At 37.7% G+C, this 20,173-nt stretch overlaps 1 non-coding gene across 1 annotated transcript; it reads right to left on the reverse strand.

Annotated features, from left to right (window-relative positions):
* Positions 1 to 9,014: 9,014 nt before the first annotated feature.
* On the reverse strand, positions 9,015 to 9,120 carry LOC121973967. Its single transcript, XR_006109866.1, has one exon. It is a non-coding gene; the product is annotated as a small nucleolar RNA R71 (small nucleolar RNA).
* Positions 9,121 to 20,173: the final 11,053 nt, after the last annotated feature.

Raw genomic sequence — 20,173 nt, forward strand, 5'->3', positions numbered from 1 at the left:
CTGACCCCATTGAGCTCTATTGTGACAACAATGGAGCTATAGCACAGGCGAAGGAATCTCGCTCACACCAGCGGACCAAACACATACTACGACGCTTCCATCTCATTCGAGAGATCATCGAGAGAGGAGATGTGAATATTTGCAGAGTACCTACAGAGGCTAACATCGCAGATCCCTTGACCAAGGCTTTGGCACAGAAGAAGCATGATGGTCACACTAGGTCATTTGGGCTTAGAGCCTACATTGATTGGCACTAGTGCTAGTGGTAGATTGTTAGCTAGAGCCCTAGATCCAATCATTTGATGATTGTATTTTGGACTTATTGTATCATATTCTATATAAATAAAGGCATTTTGATTTTGGTTATTATACTTACTTGTATTGGTGCCAAATAAACTAAGTATAATAATGTCCTTGAGTAGACGGTTCTCACCTATATCAATCGGTTATTTGAACCGATAGTGAGATGATATAGGGAACACTACTCTTAAATATTTCCTAGTCGAGTATTAACATTCAGGGACAATGTTAATACAATAAGACTAGCATGTAGGTCAACTCGATAACTTGATCTCACAAGTCATGGATATAGAGATATCAAGTTGATACATGGGTATACATTAGAGAATGTATACTGAATGACCCGCCATGAGAAATTATCATGGATCATTATATGAGTGTCATATACTTTCTCATGTGGCTATTAGTATGACTACTAGTCCTTAGACCTGAAGTCACCATAGATCCCTACTTAAGGAGTTATGTACTTTGGTTTCGTCAAACGTCACCCGTAATAGGGTGGACTATAAAGGCGATTACTGGGTATGTAACAAATTATGCGGAGGGATGTGAGTGATGTAGATGGGAGCTATCCCTCCTATATGATGGGAGTGACATCGGTATTCTTGATAGAGTGAGACCACGAAGTGCATGGCCATGCCCACATGAGTCAATATAGGATATTGAGCTCATTTGATTTAGTGAGTCTACTTGGAGTTCAAGATTTAGATTGGTCAGAGGATGACACGGTCTATGCCTCACGTTGACTAATCCAAATGTCTAGGATAGTAGGACACTTGTCATATATTGTGAGGAGTCACAATTAGTAGTCACAAGGTGATGTTGGATCTTGACATTCTTGTAACCTGGGTAGTAATGATGTGTTGCTAGATACCGCTCATTACTTATGCTCCTAAATGGGTTTAGGGCATTGCCAACGTTACAAGAACCTATAGGGTCACACACTTAGGACAATTAGATGGAGATTAGGTTCATATGATGAACCAAGAGGATTAGATTCATTTGATGAATCAAATTGGATTAAGAGTAATCCTAATTGGGCTAACTTGAGTTCGACTCAAGTTGATTCATGTGTTCAATGAGTCTAATTTAGATTTTAACTCATTGAATCAATTTAATTAAATGAATTAGATACATTATATTAAGTTGGCTTGAATCAAATGGTTGGATTCGATCAACCATGGAAAAGATTTGGTCAAGTTTGACTTGACTTGAGAGGAAGATTAAAAGTCAAGTTTGACTTGACTTTATGCCACCTCATTGGTGAGTTGACATTGATGTTGACTAATGATGTTACTCCAAATCATCATTGGGTGCCATCTCATGGAAGTAACAAAGCCATTCTCTTTAATGGCTTCACATTAATGACACTTAATGCATTAATGTGGAGAGTTACACACATGATGGTGGCCGGCCACTTGAATGAGTAGAATGACTTTCATTTTGAAAATATTCTCTCATTCATTCCTTCCTCTTCCTCCTTGAGTTCTTCTTGCTCTCTCCCTCTCCTCTTCTTGCCGTGGCCTATCAAGGTGCTAGCACACCTTTGTTTAGGTCTTCTCCACCTAAGTTGTCCGTGTGGATACTTCTAGAGGACCGTACGCTTGACGGTCTAGAGATCCGGCATTTTGGACGAGCGGGATTCGCGTAGGGCGCGCTTCGAAGGTATAATTCTTCTTCATGTAGATCTAGGAGTAGATCTAAGTTGTAAACTCGTACTCGTATCGTTTTTGAAAAATTTTCTTCGCACGAGATCCAGTGGCATGGGAGATTCGGAGTTTCCGCGACACGAAAAAGCGGTTTTCGCGGCCCGAAAAACCCAACACAGTTTACACACTATATATAAAAAGATACTTATGAAAATTTATCTCAAAAATAGAAAATAAAATTTTTATAGGCTACTCATTAAATAGTAGTGGTTATAGAGTATTTAACAAAAATACACTAAGAATCGAAGAAACCATAAATAAAAATTTAAAAAATTTAACCATAACTTAGAATAAACTCAGATTCAACCAATTGAGTTTATTAGAGGTAACACTAGTCAAAGGGGAAGCAAGTGAAAACTTGTAACGCCCGCCCTCCCTGCTACTAAAAGGGACGGGACTACTTACTTACTTAACTATTCCAGGATACACATGCATATTTAAAATTTCTTTCTAGTAATATAAAACGGCGGAAATGTCATGAAGTTATACTGGAATGTAACATAATACACTTGGTTCATGTCAGACATAACAAAAATAACATAGTAGGTCTTTATTTGTCTTAGCCGAGCCACTGCCACACACATTTCCTTGCCTCTTCTGCAGCTCCCTTAGATTATCCATTCCTTGCCTTTATCTGTGGTACAAGGAAGGTAAGCTATGAGCACATAGGCTCAGTAAGATCCTTTCCTACTCACAAAAACCGTATTTCATAGCATGGTCATATAAGCATATAACAATGGAGACACAATCATCTAACATTATATCATGTGAACATATCCTCCTATCATATCATATCATTAAGAAACATCATACTCTCAACATATCATAAATAAAGGCATCATGTAATATGAATCATTGAAGCATAACATATCATCAGGTCATATGAATCATAAACAAAACATCTCATAACATCATGTCCTATAAGTCATAAGAGCATAGCATATCATGTCATATAATTCATAAAACATATCATATCATGAATGGGTACATTATGCAGAATGTCTTTTTAAAACATATGCCATGTCAAGTGCAAGATGTCTTTAAACATATTTTTTAATACTTAAACATAATATCATCATCATGAGGGCCCGGCTTGTACCACATACATACATAAATGCGCGCAATCCCTAGGACAGGGTAGCTAACCCCGAACCTACTAGGGATCTAGACTCGTTCATAGTCTGTCGGCCTAGGGGCATACTAAGGAGCCCATCCCTTTTTACTAGACCCGTTCATAGTCCGTCGACCTAGGGGTGCTTATGGAGCCCACCCTTGGTACAAGCCATACAAAGTAAAATACATGTCGTGCATATCATATCATCATAACTGTCATATCATATCATCATAATGTCATGCTCTTGTCTTAACATGAAGAGTGCTCTTAATCCCAACTTAAGGGAAGCAACTCTTAGCCATTTTCTTATCATATCATAAGGCATACATACTTGGGCACATGGCTATCATAAAAAAAAAATCATTTTCATGCCTGGTTCATAAGTTTACGTAAATGAGCATGCAACATATTTGAAATCATACATGCTTGGGTACATAGTCATCATAGGAATCATTTCATGCATAGTTCATACATAAATAGGAATGTTACTTGTCTTGTCATAAAGCATGCATACATAAGCATAAAACACATCATAAAAGTCATTATCATGCATAGTTCATAAGCATACTTAAATAAGCATATAAAGCATCATAGAAAAAAACATAATCATACATAGAAAACATTTACTAGCATCTCCTAATTCATATCCTAGTATGTGAGACACCTAGCAAAATCATAATTGGGTCTCTAACCCCAATTCCATATAGTGGCCGAAAGTTACCATGCTTAGTTTTAGGTTACAACAACATATAAGCATGTGAACCTTAAATCAATTTCATATCATAAACTATAAAGAATATCATGAGCATAGGTAGTAGGTTCTAAGCTTCCTAGGCCTTTTAACTTGGTTGTGGCCGAACCTTTAAAATCATGAAACTAAATTCTATACAAGCATAAGAATATCAAGCTAACGTCATATCATATCATAAGGAAATTCATGAGCTTGCTAAGTTTAAATTTCAAACTTCCTTGAACCCTAGAATATAGTCATGGCCGAAAGTTCATGAAAGGGAAATAAACTTCTAAGCAACATACAAACATGAATACCTAGCCAAGTTCATGTCATATCATAAAGAAGTCTATGAGCATGTTAAATTAGGTTTTAAGCTTCATGAAACCCTAAAATCCACCATAGCCGAAACTTCATAAAAAAGAAATAAACTTCTAAGCAACATACAAACATGAATACCCTGCCAAGTTCATATCATATATAAATAAGTCTATGAGCATGTTAAATTAGGTTTTAAGCTTCTTGGGACCCTAGATCCATCATGGCCGAACCTTTACATAAAGGAAAATAAAATTTCCAAGAAATATACAAACGTGAATACCTAACCAAGTTCTTATCATATCATAAGGGAGTCTATAAGCATGTTAGATTAGGTTCTAAGCTTCTTGAAACCCTAAACCCATCATGGCCGAACCTTTACTATAAAGGAATTAAAATTTCCAAGCAACATACAAACATGGATATTTAGTCAAGTTCATATCATATCATAAAGGCATCTATAAGCAAGTTAAATTAGGTTTTGAGCTTCTTGAAGCCCTAGAATCTATCATGGCCGAAACTTTACATAAAGGAAAATAAAATTTCCAAGCAACATATAGACATGAATACCTAGCCAAGTTCTTATCATATCATAAGGGAGTCTATAAACATGTTAGATTAGATTTTTATGCTTCTTAAAGCCCTAAAACATTCATGCCCGAAACATATCAAGAAGAAGATCATGCTTTAAACAACATCCAACATAAATCTTTAACTAAGTTCATATCATAGTGAGATCCATGAGCATAGGTTTCTTTCTTTTATTTTTATTTTTTAAGCATTCTAACCTCACGGAAATTTCATAAGCGACTTGTACCACAGGTGAGGGGATACTTACATCCTTGTGTTTGATTTCCTTAGAGAAGTAATCTTGATTGTGGAGCCTTCCTAAAGAGGAGTCCTCCTTTGCTTTTGGATTTCGGCAATGGAGGTGGGGAGAGGGCTTGGTCACGGTGAGGAGAAGGAGGGAGGAGGAAGAGGAGAAAATGAAATCTCTTCTTTTAATTTCCCCTTTTATTCTTCATGAGAGGAGGAAGGGAAAATGCACTTTTCCTTCTCCTTTCTTTTACTCCTCCTTAATGAAAAGGAAGCAAGAATTCCTCTTTTCTTTTGAGAGGAAGAAGGCAACTCTAACTTCTCCTTCTAAATGAAAGGAGCTCTTTTCTTACTCTTAACTATATTGTCACTTCTCTCTCTAACAATTTCTTCTCTTGGTCTATTGGTTAACACATACATGCACCTAGTAAGAGATCCAAGGTTCAAAACCTTGGTCATCTCTTTTTGGTTCTATTTTTATTATTTTTGCAAATTTACACATAAGACCTCTTTTTTTATTCATGATAAAAATATCTAAAATCTTGCTAAGTACCCTATGGGTGTTACAAAACTTAAGTCAAGAACACGAAGAAGAACATCAACCATAAGAAAATGAATAAACTAGAGCCACAAGGGTTAACCCAAATCATCCACTTGAACAAATAATTGGTGACCCAGACCTAGGAGTCCAAACTAGATAAGCTTTTAGAAACGTAAGTCAAATAGCTTTAATCTCTAACATTGAACCCAAAATAATAGAAGAATCATTAAATAACCCAGATTGGATCTTAGCCACGCAAGAGGAACTGGCCTAATTTGAAAGAAATAAAATGTGGGATTGATGTGCATAGATTATATATGCTATTTTGTAGGTTTTAATGCACATCTTCTTGCATTCATTGTCTATAATCAATGATTTTGCACCTTGTATCATATTAATTTCAGCATAATTACTATCTTACATTCAGAGATCTGCTCATTTCTTGTTTTAACTTTCAGGAGTAGTTTAGAGCAGAAAAGAATGCTTAAGACGCAAATGAAGATCAAATGAAGCAAGGATTGGAGTCTCAAATCATTTTCAGAACCAAACTGGGCCTGGTCCTGCCTTGAGGCACAACCAGATGAAGATTTAGGTGGTGGCCTTGTGTAATGGCACGACTAAGGAAGCAAAGATGGTCATGGTAGTACCAAATTGCACAACTCGAGAGAAGAAATAGTGCAAGAAAAGGGGAGGCCGTGTCTGGAGGCACGACCATGAACTTGCCCGGGCAGATTTCCAGAGCCAAAATGGGTCTAGCTATACCTTGAGGTATGTCCATGCTTCCAGAATTGCAATTTTAAGGAATTGGTCGTGCCATTTGGCACGGCCTAAAAGGACAAAGCAGAGCAAGCCCTACTTTAACAGTGCCAAATGGCATGGTCAGATGCCCATAGCCTGAGCCAACTTGGCTCTGGCCATGGCTCTAGGCACGACCAGGTAGCCAAGAGATGGTTTGGTTGTGCTAGAGGCATGGCCACCCCGTGCCTCACCCATATAAATGGGGCACTTTATCTCCTTCCTTAGGAGGAAGCTTGGTGGATGGGAGGAGACCATCTAGGTCAAATCCCTACATCTGGAGTCATTATCTAGACGATCCAAGGTTATTCTACTGCTCCATCCTCATCGACATTCCAAGATCTACATCCAGGCACTTCACTAGACGTTAAAGGATAAGTTTCTACTCTCTTTCCTTAGGGTTTTGGAAATTTCTATGTTTATGAGTGTTTGGATTATATTTCTTCCTATTATGGAGTAGTTTTATACTGTTCTAGGTCATAGGATGTAATAATAATATGTAGATGATGTAAAATCTATGAATTGCTAATTTCCTAGTTTGATGAACCTTGTATGCACTTGTTCTGTTTGATGAAATGCTTGCATAGAGGTTTTCCCTTATGATCATGAATTTATGTATCTTGATTGCATTTTTGTATACATAGACATTATTCTAAGTAGATATATTGATGTGTGTCAAAATTGGAACTATGCTTGAACCTAAATCTTCATTGATCAGATGCATAAATCATCATCTCTTTTGAGTGTGCGTTTTGATATAGCTCAACATAGCCATAGGATACTTGTTTGAAGTTGAGTATCTAAGGTAACTATCCTTTTATATGGAATATAACCTCCTAAGGGAGGATGATTCTGTGCATAGATAAGTCTATCACTTGATCTAATGGGCTTCCCCTAATCATATGTGACACAAGTAACCTATGTAATCTAGAGACGTATACCCGGGGGAGACCTTGTGACAAGAGGTACTCTACAGAAAACCCAAACTCTCTAAGTTACTTCTTCACTTGATGACATACTTGATAACTAGCAGGGGAAGTACTCTGATACACCATCACGGGGTAGAATTAGGTAAATATTTAGACTGTCTTAAAACATACAAGTAGAGAACTAGGAATGGGCCAATTCGTAGAACAACATCCGCCATTACAACGAAACCTTCGACCTAGAGCATCTTCTGAATTAAGGACTTCCTTGATTTTCTTATTTTTTACTTTATGGTATTTGTTAAAAATCTTCAAACAAATACTTATCGATCTTGTCTGGTTAAACTCATAGTACAAAACTAACAAAGCTTGTATGCACTTGTTCTGTTTGATGAAATGCTTGCATAGAGGCTTGCCCTTATGATCATGATTTGTCTATCTAGATTATATTTTTGTATGCATAGATCATATTCTAAGTAGATACATTACTGTGTGTCTAAATTGGGATTGTGCATGAACTTGAATTTTTGTTGATCAGATGCATAAATCGTCGTCTCTTTTGAGTGTGCATTCTGATATAGCTCAGCATGGCCTTAGGATACTTGTTTGAAGTTGAGTATCTAAGGTAACTATCCTTCTATATGGAATGTAACCTCCTAAGGGAGGATGATTCTATGCATGAATAAGTCTATCACTTGATCTAATGGGCTTCTCCTAATCATATGCTACGTAAGTGACCTACGTAATCTAGAGATGTATACCCAGGGGAGACCTTGTGACAAGAGGTACTCTATTAAAAACTCGGACTCTCTAAGTTACTTCTTCACTTGATGACATACATGGTTACTGGTAGGGGAAGTACTCTGATACACCGTCGCAAGATGGAATTCGATAAATGTTTAGATTATCCTGCAAACATACAAGCAGAGAACTAGGAATGGGTCAATTCATATCACAACATCCACCATTACAATGAAACCTTCGACCTAGAACATCTTCTAATTTACGGACTTCCTCAATTTTCTTTCCTTTACTTCTTCATTTGATTAAAAATCTCAAGACAACCTATTATCGATTTTGTCTAGTTAGATTTGAAGTGTAGTACCAACTAGCATTTAAGCTTCAATCCTCATGGGATCGACTTTTATAAATTTTATTATTTGACGACAATCGTGCGCTTGCGGTTTAATACATCAAGTTTTTGGCGCCGTTGTCGGGGATTGAGTGTTTTAAATCTAGTTAGTTTACATTAGAGTTTATCTATACAATTCTTTTAATCTTTAATTCTTTATTCATTATTGTTTATCTTTCATTACTACATTTTCCTTTTGGTTTTTAATTCTACATTTCTATGTTTTCTCATAATTTTTTTCAGACACTATGAGCACTAACATATCAAGCAAGCCCTTAAGAGAATTCTCTGCATCCATCTTTGCAAAATTTTTATCTCCGATTGTACAACCTCATATTGAAGCAAAGAGTTTCCAATTAGATCCACAAATAATTACTATGATACAAGGTCATAAATTTGGGGGGGAAGCATTGGAAAGCCCATATCTGCACCTTGAGACATTCTTGGAGCTTTTTGATATGGTGAACTATGAGGGTGTCTCAGCAGATGCCATTCGGTTGATGGCATTTCCTTTCAATATCAAGGATAGGGAGAAAACTTGGTTTTATTCTCTTCCTCCTCAAAGCATCACTGATTGGGAACAATTGGAGCAATGATTTCTAAATCAATTTTTCCCTCCAAACAGAATAATGTATATGAGGAAATGTATTACAAGTTTTGCTCAGGCAGATGAAGAATCGTTATTTGAAGCATGGGACTGATTCAAAAGTTTATTAAGATAGTGTCCCCGCCATGGTTTGGAAAGATGGCTAACATTGCACATATTCTACACAGGGATTTCTTTCTCAAATAAATCTTTATTGGATTCATTAGCTGGAGGCTCTTTTATGAACAAAAGTGTGGATGAATCATATACATTAATTGATCAAGTGGCACTGAACCTCCAAGAATGGTCAGATAAACATTGGATGGATTCTCCCTCGATAATTCCAGAAGTGCAAGCCATGAAGGCAAAAGAGTTTGTCAAACAAAATACAGTTCAACTATACAAGAGTTTTGAAAATCACAAGAAACATAATGAGGAGTGCAAATAGTTGGAGACTAAGATTAATAGCATAATTTCAAAATAGTTCAAACATAACCCCCCCTCCTACCCAAACAAGGCCTAGTGAACATTGTAATGATATTAAGTTGAAAAGTGACATGAATTATGAAGAACTTCTGGAGAATGACTTGTATAGAATAAGAATAATAGAATACTATAAAAACTCAGTTTCATTACACCAAAATGTGTCCAAAGGCCACAAGTACCTTTCCCTCAACGATTGATCACACCATCACTAGACAAGCAAGTTGAACCTCAGTCACAAGCTCAATCATTTCCAAGACCTCCACAAAGGTAAGTGGGGGCCAAAAAAGATGAAAATTGTGGCAAATTCTGTGATATCAATATGGTTGAGTGCAAATTCCTTGATGTGTATATAGATGAAAACTCTTCAGATGATGAATGTGCTGAGGTAGATTAACTTAAAGCTGCAAGTGAAGTTATTGACTCTCCTATAGTTTATTCTCCTACTGAAGATATTGATGTGGGAATATTCTTCACTACATGTGTTGATGTTAATGATATAGAAGGATGTGCAAGGAGCTATATTGTGGAAGTAGCATCTCAAGAATCACCTCTTTTGTCGACACAACGCTCAGAGACTATGAGAATAGCAAGGATCGAACATGTGATGGATCAATGTGTAGGGACCTATGTAGAGTTAACAGAGTCTCAAGAATCACCATCTTTAGTTGCACCAACACCTGAGCCAGAGCCAGAACCATCATTTGATTCAAAAGAAGTCACATCCATATGTTTAGAGGTTTCAGGTATCTCTCAACAAAGTAAAGTTAGTATTTCTTGTGATCTTTTATAAAACTATATAGAGGTACCTATAATTAACTTTGTTAGATGTGATTCAGTTTTTATTACTTATTCAGCTTATCTTGATATTGTTTTAGTTCTATTTTATATAACATGCTTGTGGGAGATTTATTTTTCTTTTGGATGTACAGTTTTCACTTGAGCTACAAATTGGAAGCTCAATCTGAACCGTCTTTATCTACCTGAAAGAACTCCTAAGAAGACGACAATGGAGGGAGATTTACTTCACACTATAGCTCCTATGTTGAATGCTCTCTCAATAATAAGAGCTCTTGATAAGAGGGTGTTGAAATATCTTACCCATTCAAGAGTGAGATTGCAATAAGTCTAATGAGGTGGTCGAACTTAGGACCTAAAATAAGCGCTTCTTGGACCCATTAACTTGGCACGTCTCACTTGGTATCTCCTTTAACCTTAATTCCCTTTTATATTTGATTTTGTTTTCATTAGAATAATGAAAAGTTTAAATATGGGGGATGCATACTTAGATGCATATATGTTGGGTTATTGTTTAGATTTTGATAATAAATTATTACGCTTTGTTTTCTTAGATTTGTTTTCTCTCATGTTTTGAGGCATTTGAGTTACACTATCCACACTATTACTGTTAACTTGTCCAAGAGTAAACTTATAGCACATTTATTATCTGGATTTCATGAGTTACATTTTTTTCAATGCTAGTATATGTAGTGATTAATTTTTTTTTCTTTTTCTATCTTTAGTGAATCAGAATGAGCATAACATTTGATTGATAACAAAATTTTTTGCACATTTATTGTTTAGATCCATATGATTGGTAATTAGTGCTAGTATGTTTGGTGATCTATTTTTCTCTATCTTCAATACCAGGACAGGAGCATAGGATTTCATTAAAAAGATTTGATTCTAATCTCGCTTAAGGATCTCTTTGCACTTTGCCTTATTTTGATAGTTGACAATTCCGAAAATAGTCATGATTCATTAGACTTGATGAGTACTTGAGTTTCCATGGTGATTTCTTAACTACATCTTAGTCATTAAATTGATGCTCGAATCATTAAAACTCATTTGGAAAAATGTAAATCTCACCAATTGCATCTTTACAAATTTATAGTTGAAGAAAAGAAAAGAAAAAAGAAGCATGATCCTGTCTGAGAAGCTTGACAAAATGGAAAGCTGGGGAGAAAACTTACTGCTGATGAAGAAGAACACCCGAGAACTCTCGATCCGAGAAAACCAAAGCGGATCTGGAAGAATAAAGTCACCAAACACCCTCCTTATATGAAGACCCAAGGATGAAAGGAGGGCTTCACTAGAAAACACCAAGATCTGGAGCTTCCTTGATTTCCTGCGCACAAGAGACCAAGCAACACTATTGTCAGTGACCTAACACCGGGGTGGGAATCCCTGGCTAGGCCCTCCAACGCTCAGGTCAGTGATCTCTCTTAGTGTGGAAGGAAGGAAGAAGATGAACAGTCCTTGAAATTAGGGGTTGTAATGGATAGTTGTAAGTGTGATGAGCGTAAGCATACCTGGCCAACGGAGAGGATTCCCCTTTTTATACCACTTCATATAACCTCTGTAGTCATGAAGTGGATCTCGATTTATTAGAGTTTGTTATGACATGACGTAAGCCATGCACTTGCAGAAAATAACTTTTAAGGAATCTTTTTCGTACCCCTTCTTTGTTGTCTAGTGCCTATAGAAGAGTCTAGAAACATTCTTCCCACCAAATTAGCAAACCTGTTATACAATCACATACTGCAAATATCTTCATTAAGCTATTTATGAATATTCTTGAAATATTTGTTCTTTCCCTATCTTATACGCTATATAGAGATATATTTATCGTTCATACTTGCTTACCCTATTTTTATTATGTTACAAACAGCTTGATCTTATACTATGATTTATATCGGGCGGACTTGAACCTAAGTTATGTCCGAGCGAGTTACTACTATTGTTCAACATACGTCCTAATCGTCTGATAATATACTATAGATCTTGTAAAGCCTTGTATCTTTTCACACCCAGGTGATCATATAAGCCCGCCCCATGCTAATATACATCCAGATGTACTAATTTAAACAATCTTGATTTATCTATCTTAAACGTGTAAACTTGGTCGATACTTGATCCATCTTTCTTAAAGTCTTATCCCGATCGATATTAACCTATTTTCCTTAAGCATATTATCCCGACCGATATTGGCCTATTTCCCTTAAGCATGTTACCCCGATCGATATTGGCCTATTTTCCTTAAGCCTGTTATATACCGGCCGATATTGGCCTATCCTTCTCGTGGTATTATCCGACCGATATCAGGCTACTTTCTTAAGGTATATACTAGCCGATGTGGGTCTATCCTTATCAAGGTATATCCCGGCCGATATTAGCACTTGCTTAATTCTGCTATCTCTTTTCCCCTTTTCACCGGGGACCTACTAACCTAACCCATATCACTAGCCTTCCCTCCAAGTCTAGTCGAAGGAGGTGTAGCCGATTGACTAGACCCAAGTCTATTTTTGTTTCTTTGCCTATCTTTAATCGTGACTCTGCCATGGCCACTACAGTAGACTCGTGACCTTCTCTATAGTAGTCGTCGTGACTTCTGGTACAACAATCCCGTGAACCCAAGTACAGTGATCCCGTGAGTCTTTTTACCCTTTAAATAGGGATGTGATCCTCCCTTCATTCTTCACTCGCCTCAGTTCTTTTCGTCCTTGTTCGCCTCCCCTTATCGAGAGTATGGCATTAAACCCCCCCTTTTTGCGGGCAATTCTTGTTGGACAAGGTGAAATCTATATATGAAGCTGCCCAAGATTTGGATCTAGTTAACTCTCTGGCATGAGAGCTAGAGGTATTTCTGTCGGTCACCCAGTTTCAAGTACGGTCGAGAACGACTTTGAGCAACAAAGTTCATCGAGATCTAGAACTTCAAGCCAAAGAAATGACTGCTTTGCAGACTCAACAGGCTTCAGAGGTGTTCACGTTATCCAGGGAGGTTCACATAACTAGCTTGTTGGCGTCATGATGGCAACAAGGCCCAGGTCGTCTGTAGGCTAAGGTGGATGCTCTGGAAGTAGACCTCAAAATGTTCAAGAAGGAAGTGGATTGTTCCGTGACATGTCTGAGGGGACTTGAACAAGTCTGCACCTCCTTTGTCCATGAGACCACTCTTTTTCCTACTTTCTCCCGGGTGTAAAAGAATGCATGGGCTCTTCTAAACGGGGAGGGGGAGGCCAATTCCGTTGAATGACAGATTTTTCATCCTACGCTCATACCAGGCAAAATATTTCCACTTCTCCGACTTGGTCAGGTTTACCTTTAGGTCCAAGGACTTGAAAAAGTCTCATTTGACTATTAATATGACTATCAACCCTTGGACCTGAAGTCACCATGGTTCCCTACATAAGGAGTTGCATACTTTGACTTCATCAAACATCACCCGTAACTGGGTGGACTATAAAGGCGATTACTGGGTATGTAACAAATTATGCGGAGGGATGTGAGTGATGTAGATGGGATCTATCCCTCCTATATGATGGGAGTGACATCATGATTCTTGATAGAGTGAAACCACTAAGTGCATGGTCATGCCCAAATGAGTCAATATGAGATATTGAGCTCATTTATTTAGAGTGAGTCTACTTGGAGTTCAAGACATAGATTGATTAGAGGATGACACGGTCTATGCCTCAATTGATCAATCTAGATGTCAATGATAGAAGGACATTGTCACATATTGTGAGAGTCATAATTAGTAGTCACAATGGTGATGTTGGATCTCAACATTCTTGTAACTTGGGTAGTAATGATGTGTTGCTAGATACCGCTCATTGCTTATGTTTCTAAATGGGTTTAGGAGCATTGCCAATGTTACAAGAACCTATAAGGTCACACACAAAGGGTAGTTAGATGGAGATTAGGTTCATATGATGGACTAAGAGGATTAGGTTCATGTGATGGACCAAATTGGATTAAGAGTAATCCAAATTAGATTAATTGAGTAAGACTCGATTGAGTTAGACTCAAGTGAGGCTAGACTTGAGTTAGACTCAAGTGAGGCTTAATGATGATATTCATTGAATTTTGAATTCAATGATAAATGGTGACATTCATTGAATTATGAATTTAATGTGAATATTAGATTCAAATTTCGATTCAAATTATGAAGAGAAGAGGAGTTTTAAAATGGCCATTTAATGAAGAATGAATATTCATTAAATACTCATTAAGACTCATTAATGAGACTCATTAATGGAGTTAATGAGCATTAAGAATTTTCATTAGATGAAAATACTTAAGCCAATTTTACTCTTATTTTTCATGATGAATGAATCATCATTATTCTTCCTCTCTTCTAACTCTCTCTCCCTCTCCTCCATTGTCGAGCCACCCAAGAGTGCTAGCACACTCTAAGTGGTTCTTTTCCACCTATTGTCCGTGTGTATACGTATAGAGGAGTGTACACTTGACACTCTTGAGATCTGGCAACCTTTTGGACGAGCGGGATAAGTGAAGGGCTTCGCAACAAGGGTACCGTTTCTTATTCATATAGATCTAAGGTAGATCTAGGTTATAAACATGTACATGATTTATTTTATATATCTTCGTACGGATCTGTGGCAAGACTTCAAGGTTTCCATAACGGAAAAAGCAGTTTTTACGGCTTGAAAGTCCCAACAGCATATATGTGTTGATTCATACATTTGATATTCCTCCTACTCCTCAAAATGTTTTCATGTTTTCCTATCCAAAGGTTGCCGAACCAGGTGTTTTTCTTTTCCAATCTCAGACTAAGAGGGTCCTTTTTGATGATATGCCTTCTTCTCTTAAAGCCTGGAAATCTCGCTTCTTCTTTATAAAGTTTCCAGGACCTATTCCTTGGTCCCATGCTTGGAGATTTTCTTTACCTCCTTTACCTGATATCAAGGAGTTTCATCTTCATCCGTCTTTTCCCCTTTATTGTGAAAAGTTGCTATGTCGTCGCCTTTCTATCACCAAATGGTTGCGGAGCGATCTTCTGTATCTGTTTGGTTTGAGCCCGGTCAAATATAAGATACATGGCTCCTTAGGTAAATTTCTGTTTCTTCTTCTATCAATTTTTACTAACTAAAATATTTTCTTCCCTTTTGTGTAGTGGTTGGTTTTTATGCTACTTTGATTGATGAAGAACTACGTCTGGAAGAGGCGGAACTTCATGCTAAAGAGCAAGAGATTCTTGCTGCAATTAATCCGCCATCTTCAATTGGAGCTTTTCCTCTGGTTGAAGCTTCTAGTTCTCAAGTGGCTCCTGAAGTTCTTGAGGTTCTTCCGGCAGGTACTCCTGCTATCCCTTTGCCAACTGTTTCTTCATCAGTGGTTGTTGCTTCCTCATCAGCCACTTCCCTTCCCGTTGTCGAGCTTACATCCCCTGTAAGCTCAGAAAAATCTCTTGCTGGAATTGCCCCTAGCAAACGCTCGGAACGCAAACTCACTAGGGCTCCCCCCTCCAAAAGGAGACTCATTCTTCCTGCTGAGGAATTACCCTCAGAAGGTTTTGCTTCTGCTACCCTTTCTTCTACCGAGCCTACTTTGGTTGATCTCTATCCTTCCCTTTTTTTTCTTCTTCTCCTTCTTCCAGCAGTACTTTCCCTGGTAGTGCTTCTTTTACTTTTCCCCTATCTCTTCTAGAATCGGGGTCTTTACCTATTTCCTCCTCTTCTTATTTGGTTTTTGCTCCCACTTCTATTCAAACTTCCTCTTTTTCCACAACTTCATCTTCTATCCCTGTTCTTCCTATATTGTTGGGAGGTTCTTTCACCACTGCTCGAGAGGAAATTTGCCCCCTCTTTGAAGAGCCTACCCTTCCAAAGATATTCGATCAATTTTCCCATGATAAAACCAAGGTATATTCATTACTACTCCTTTATTATTTATGCTTAACTATTTTATGACCCGCTATTATATTCTTAGCGATGGATGGCCAATATGGGTAGGGCCTGACTAATGAACAACTTATATCATGAGAACGAGAAGCTGAAACGACAAGTTGCTGAGATGTCCTCTACCACACTTTCAGAAGAATCTAAGAAACAATATGAAGCCCAACTTGAGAGCCTTTAGTCCCAATTTAAATCGGCTACAGATCTCAACATTGAATTATCTTCTAAATTAGAGAAGCAAATTACTGAGACAAACAAGCTAAAATCTGATTACGAGTCTTCCTTAGCTGACAAACTCAAAGCTTTACATTTGAAGGATGATGAAATAGCTTCATTAAACACTTCCTTGAACATGGCTAAAACAGAGGTCTCCACTAAAGACGCTGAATTGAAGTCTTCCCAGACAGCGTTAGTTGTTTATAAAGCTGGTGAAGATGATCGCTTCAAAGAGTGGGCCACCATCCTAATCAGCTCTACTGAATTCAATAGGCCAATTGTAAAATCTATTTTGGCAGCCTATACTGCCGGAGCTGAAGGAGCAGTAAAGCAATTGCGAGAAGAAGGCTTCTTGTCTCATGATCCTCCTCCTAACTTCTTGAATCGACGCAAGCTTATTGATAACAGGTCTGCTGATATATTTCCCCAATTATCTATAGAGTAACCTTTTTACCTTAATCCTGATTATTGTAAGGTTAAATGTTATTGGTCATGACAACTCTTATCAGAAACTGGTTTATTTTTGTGAAGTTAAACTTCTTCTTCGTATCTGTTGTTGACAATCATTTGTGTTAATGAATTTGTCTGACCATTTGGTTTACATGCTTATTTCATGCTTTTATCTTTCGTATTTATATGTTTTAAAATTATTCTTCTTCTGCTATCAACTTGTTCTTTTCATTTATGGTGGTTTACTTTCTCATTCCTGAATTTATCCCCTTCTAGTTACTAGCTTTTTCTTATTCACTTTATCCTAACATATTGAATATCGTCTGGTCTATTACCATTAGCTAACTATATTTAAATAAGAACCTATTTTTTTAATCAGTACATTATAATACCATCAATCTCTACCGACCTATTATAACCGGTTGACTTACACTTATGTCTACAAATATCATCTGATGCTTTATACTTAACCGGATTTCGTCTGATCTAGTATAATCGTCCAATATGATATATTCAATTTCGACCGGTCTATTATATCTGCAAATATTGTCCGGCGCTTTATACTTAACTAAATCTCGTCCGATCTAGTATGACCGTCCGGGTTTGTTGTTTAATAAAATAGATAGTCTTAAACTACCCTATCAACCTCATACCCGATCGACTTTCCACGTACCTCCTTGAATCTCTAAGAATCGAGTGCGGAGAGAGGAAAACCTGTCACGTTTTCCGAGGATGATTGCTAAGCTTATCACCCTTTCCTTGGGATCCAGCTTTCTTTTTGAATTTGATCCCATTCCTCTGTGGCATTACCTCTTTATGGCAGTTATGATTCCGTGTGTTCTTCTTTATTGAGTTTATATTTTTCCTTTTCCTACCCTCTTTTGTACCTAAGTCCTGCATGAATTATTGTTAGTCCTGTTATTTTATATATTTCTATGGTTTTGGATTCCTTCTTTTCCCAATTCTTCTTCCCTGTCTGTTTAAGGGTTTTTGGTATAAGTCATAGAGGAAAGGAAAACGTTTAAGACACTATCTTCCGCTCCCGGACTATTCCTTCTTCTTCTTCTTCCTCTGGTCATCTTCCTTCTGTTATTCCACCATGGCCACTCCTTCCCCAGCGTGGTTTCTTTCGTGCGCTTCTAGCCTTATCAATTCAGAGGAGGTGGAATTACAAATGAACTATGGTTTTCCTCCCTATATAGTTCGCCCTACCTCTCATAGTGGCCCGCATCTTCCTCCTCTAGGAAGTATATCTATCTTTTGGGATCAAGCTTTACAAGGTTTCCGATTCCCTCTTCATCCCTTTTTCGTTGATGTTAGTATCTACTTTGAGATTCCTCTTAATCAGCTTACACCTCAATCTTTTTCTATCCTTGTGGGTTTTGTTGTGGTATCTAAACTACTAGATTTTCCTCTGTCCCCTCGCCTTTTTCACTACTTCTTCATTCTCCGCCAAGTAGACATTGGTATCTTTAAATTTCAGTCTCGCCCTAAGGCTATTTTGTTTAGTGGGATTCCTCCTCAAGAGGAATGACATCACAAATTTTTCTTTATGCGTCTTCCTTCTCCCCCTCCTTTTCCTACCAACTGGATATATGACCTTCCTCCATTTCCTAGCACTGACAACTTCCTCACTGATCCCTCTGTCTCTTTTGCCTTATCCAAGCTAAAGGGGGCTAAATTTTGCTTACTGGCCTTGATTGTGGAGGGTCTAATGTTTCCCTTTGGAATAAGCCCCATTGAAACCCCCTTGGAGGTCTCTTTTGGTATGTTCAGACATTCTTGACTATGTTTATTAGCCATTTGTTAATTATTTTTTATAATAACGCCTAATTCTTATATTTCAGCTGATGCTCTTCTACCTGCTTTCATGTACAAGAACACAACTATGACCAAGTCTTTTTTGAATAAACTTGGAGAAAAATTGCTACAGGCTCGTCGAGCTAATCCTACTACCTCTACTCTAGGTTTATTATCTAAGGAAGAACAAGCAGCGGAAGCTATTGCTTCCTTGGAAGAGGAAGAAGAACAACCTTTTGTTGCCATACACAAGAAACTTAGGCTTACTGTGGAAGTTCCCTTTTGTGACACTTTTGGTACTTTTGTGTAGATCCACATTGTTCCTTCACCTATTTCTTTTGAGAGAGGTAAAGTGTTGAGACTTTCGAGCCGTAAAAATCACTTTTTACGTTGCGGAAACCCCAAAGTCCCATGCCACTGAATCCGTGCGAAGATTAAAATTTCGTGTACATGTTTTCTAACCTAGATCTACATGGTAAAGAAGTTATACCTTTGATGCGAAGCCCTTCACTTATCCCGCTCGTCCAAGGTTCGCCAGATCTCAAGGGTGTCAAGTGAACACCCCTCTATGTGTATCCACACGAATAAAAAGGATGGAGAAGAAAACTTAGAGTGTGCTAGCACTCATGGAGGTTTCGACCAAGGAGGACGAGAGGGAGAAAGATGAGAGGAGGATGAAGATGGAGTTACACAAGAACACCAAATGCTAACTTAAGTGGTCGGCCACTTAATGGAGGAGTTTTTATCTCCATGGTATACCAAGGGTCACAACTCTTGGTCTCCCTCATGAGGTGGCACACACTCATTTAACCTTTGATGATGTGGCACATCATCATTGGCCGGTCCTATGCCAAGTCACAATGACATGGCATTGGTCAAGTCAAGGTCAAGTCAAACTTGACTCTTCATCTTCCCTCTCAAGTCAAGTCAAAACTTAAATTCTCCCATGGTTGATCAAATCCAACCTTTGATTCAAATCAATTTAATTTAGTGAATCTCTATCCATTAAATTAAATTGATTCAATGAGTCATAATCTAAATTTGACTCATTGGACACATGAATCAAATTGAGTCCAACTCAATTAGTCTAGTTTGGATTACTTTTAATCCAATTTGGTTCATCACATGAACCTAATCCTCTAGGTACATCAAATGAACCTAATCTCCATCTAATTGCTCTTTGTGTGTGACCCTATAGGTTCTTGTAACATTAGCAATGCTCCTAAACCCATTTAGAAGCATAAGTAATGAGCGGTATCTAGCAACACATCATTACTACCCAAGTTACAAGAATGTTGAGATCCAACATCACCTTTGTGACTACTAATTGTGACTCTTTACAATATATGACAATGTCCTTCTATCCTTGACATCTAGGTTGATCAATTTGAGGCATAGACGGTGTCATCCTCTGATCAGTCTAAATCTTGAACTCCAAGTAGACTCACTATAATCAAATGAGCTCAATATCTCATATTGACTCATTTGGGCATGGTCATGCACTTAGTGGTCTCACTCTATCAAGAATAACGATGTCACTTCCGTTATAT

This window comes from Zingiber officinale, chromosome 4A (assembly GCF_018446385.1).
Source record: "Zingiber officinale cultivar Zhangliang chromosome 4A, Zo_v1.1, whole genome shotgun sequence".
NCBI classification, from domain to species: Eukaryota; Viridiplantae; Streptophyta; class Magnoliopsida; order Zingiberales; family Zingiberaceae; genus Zingiber; species Zingiber officinale.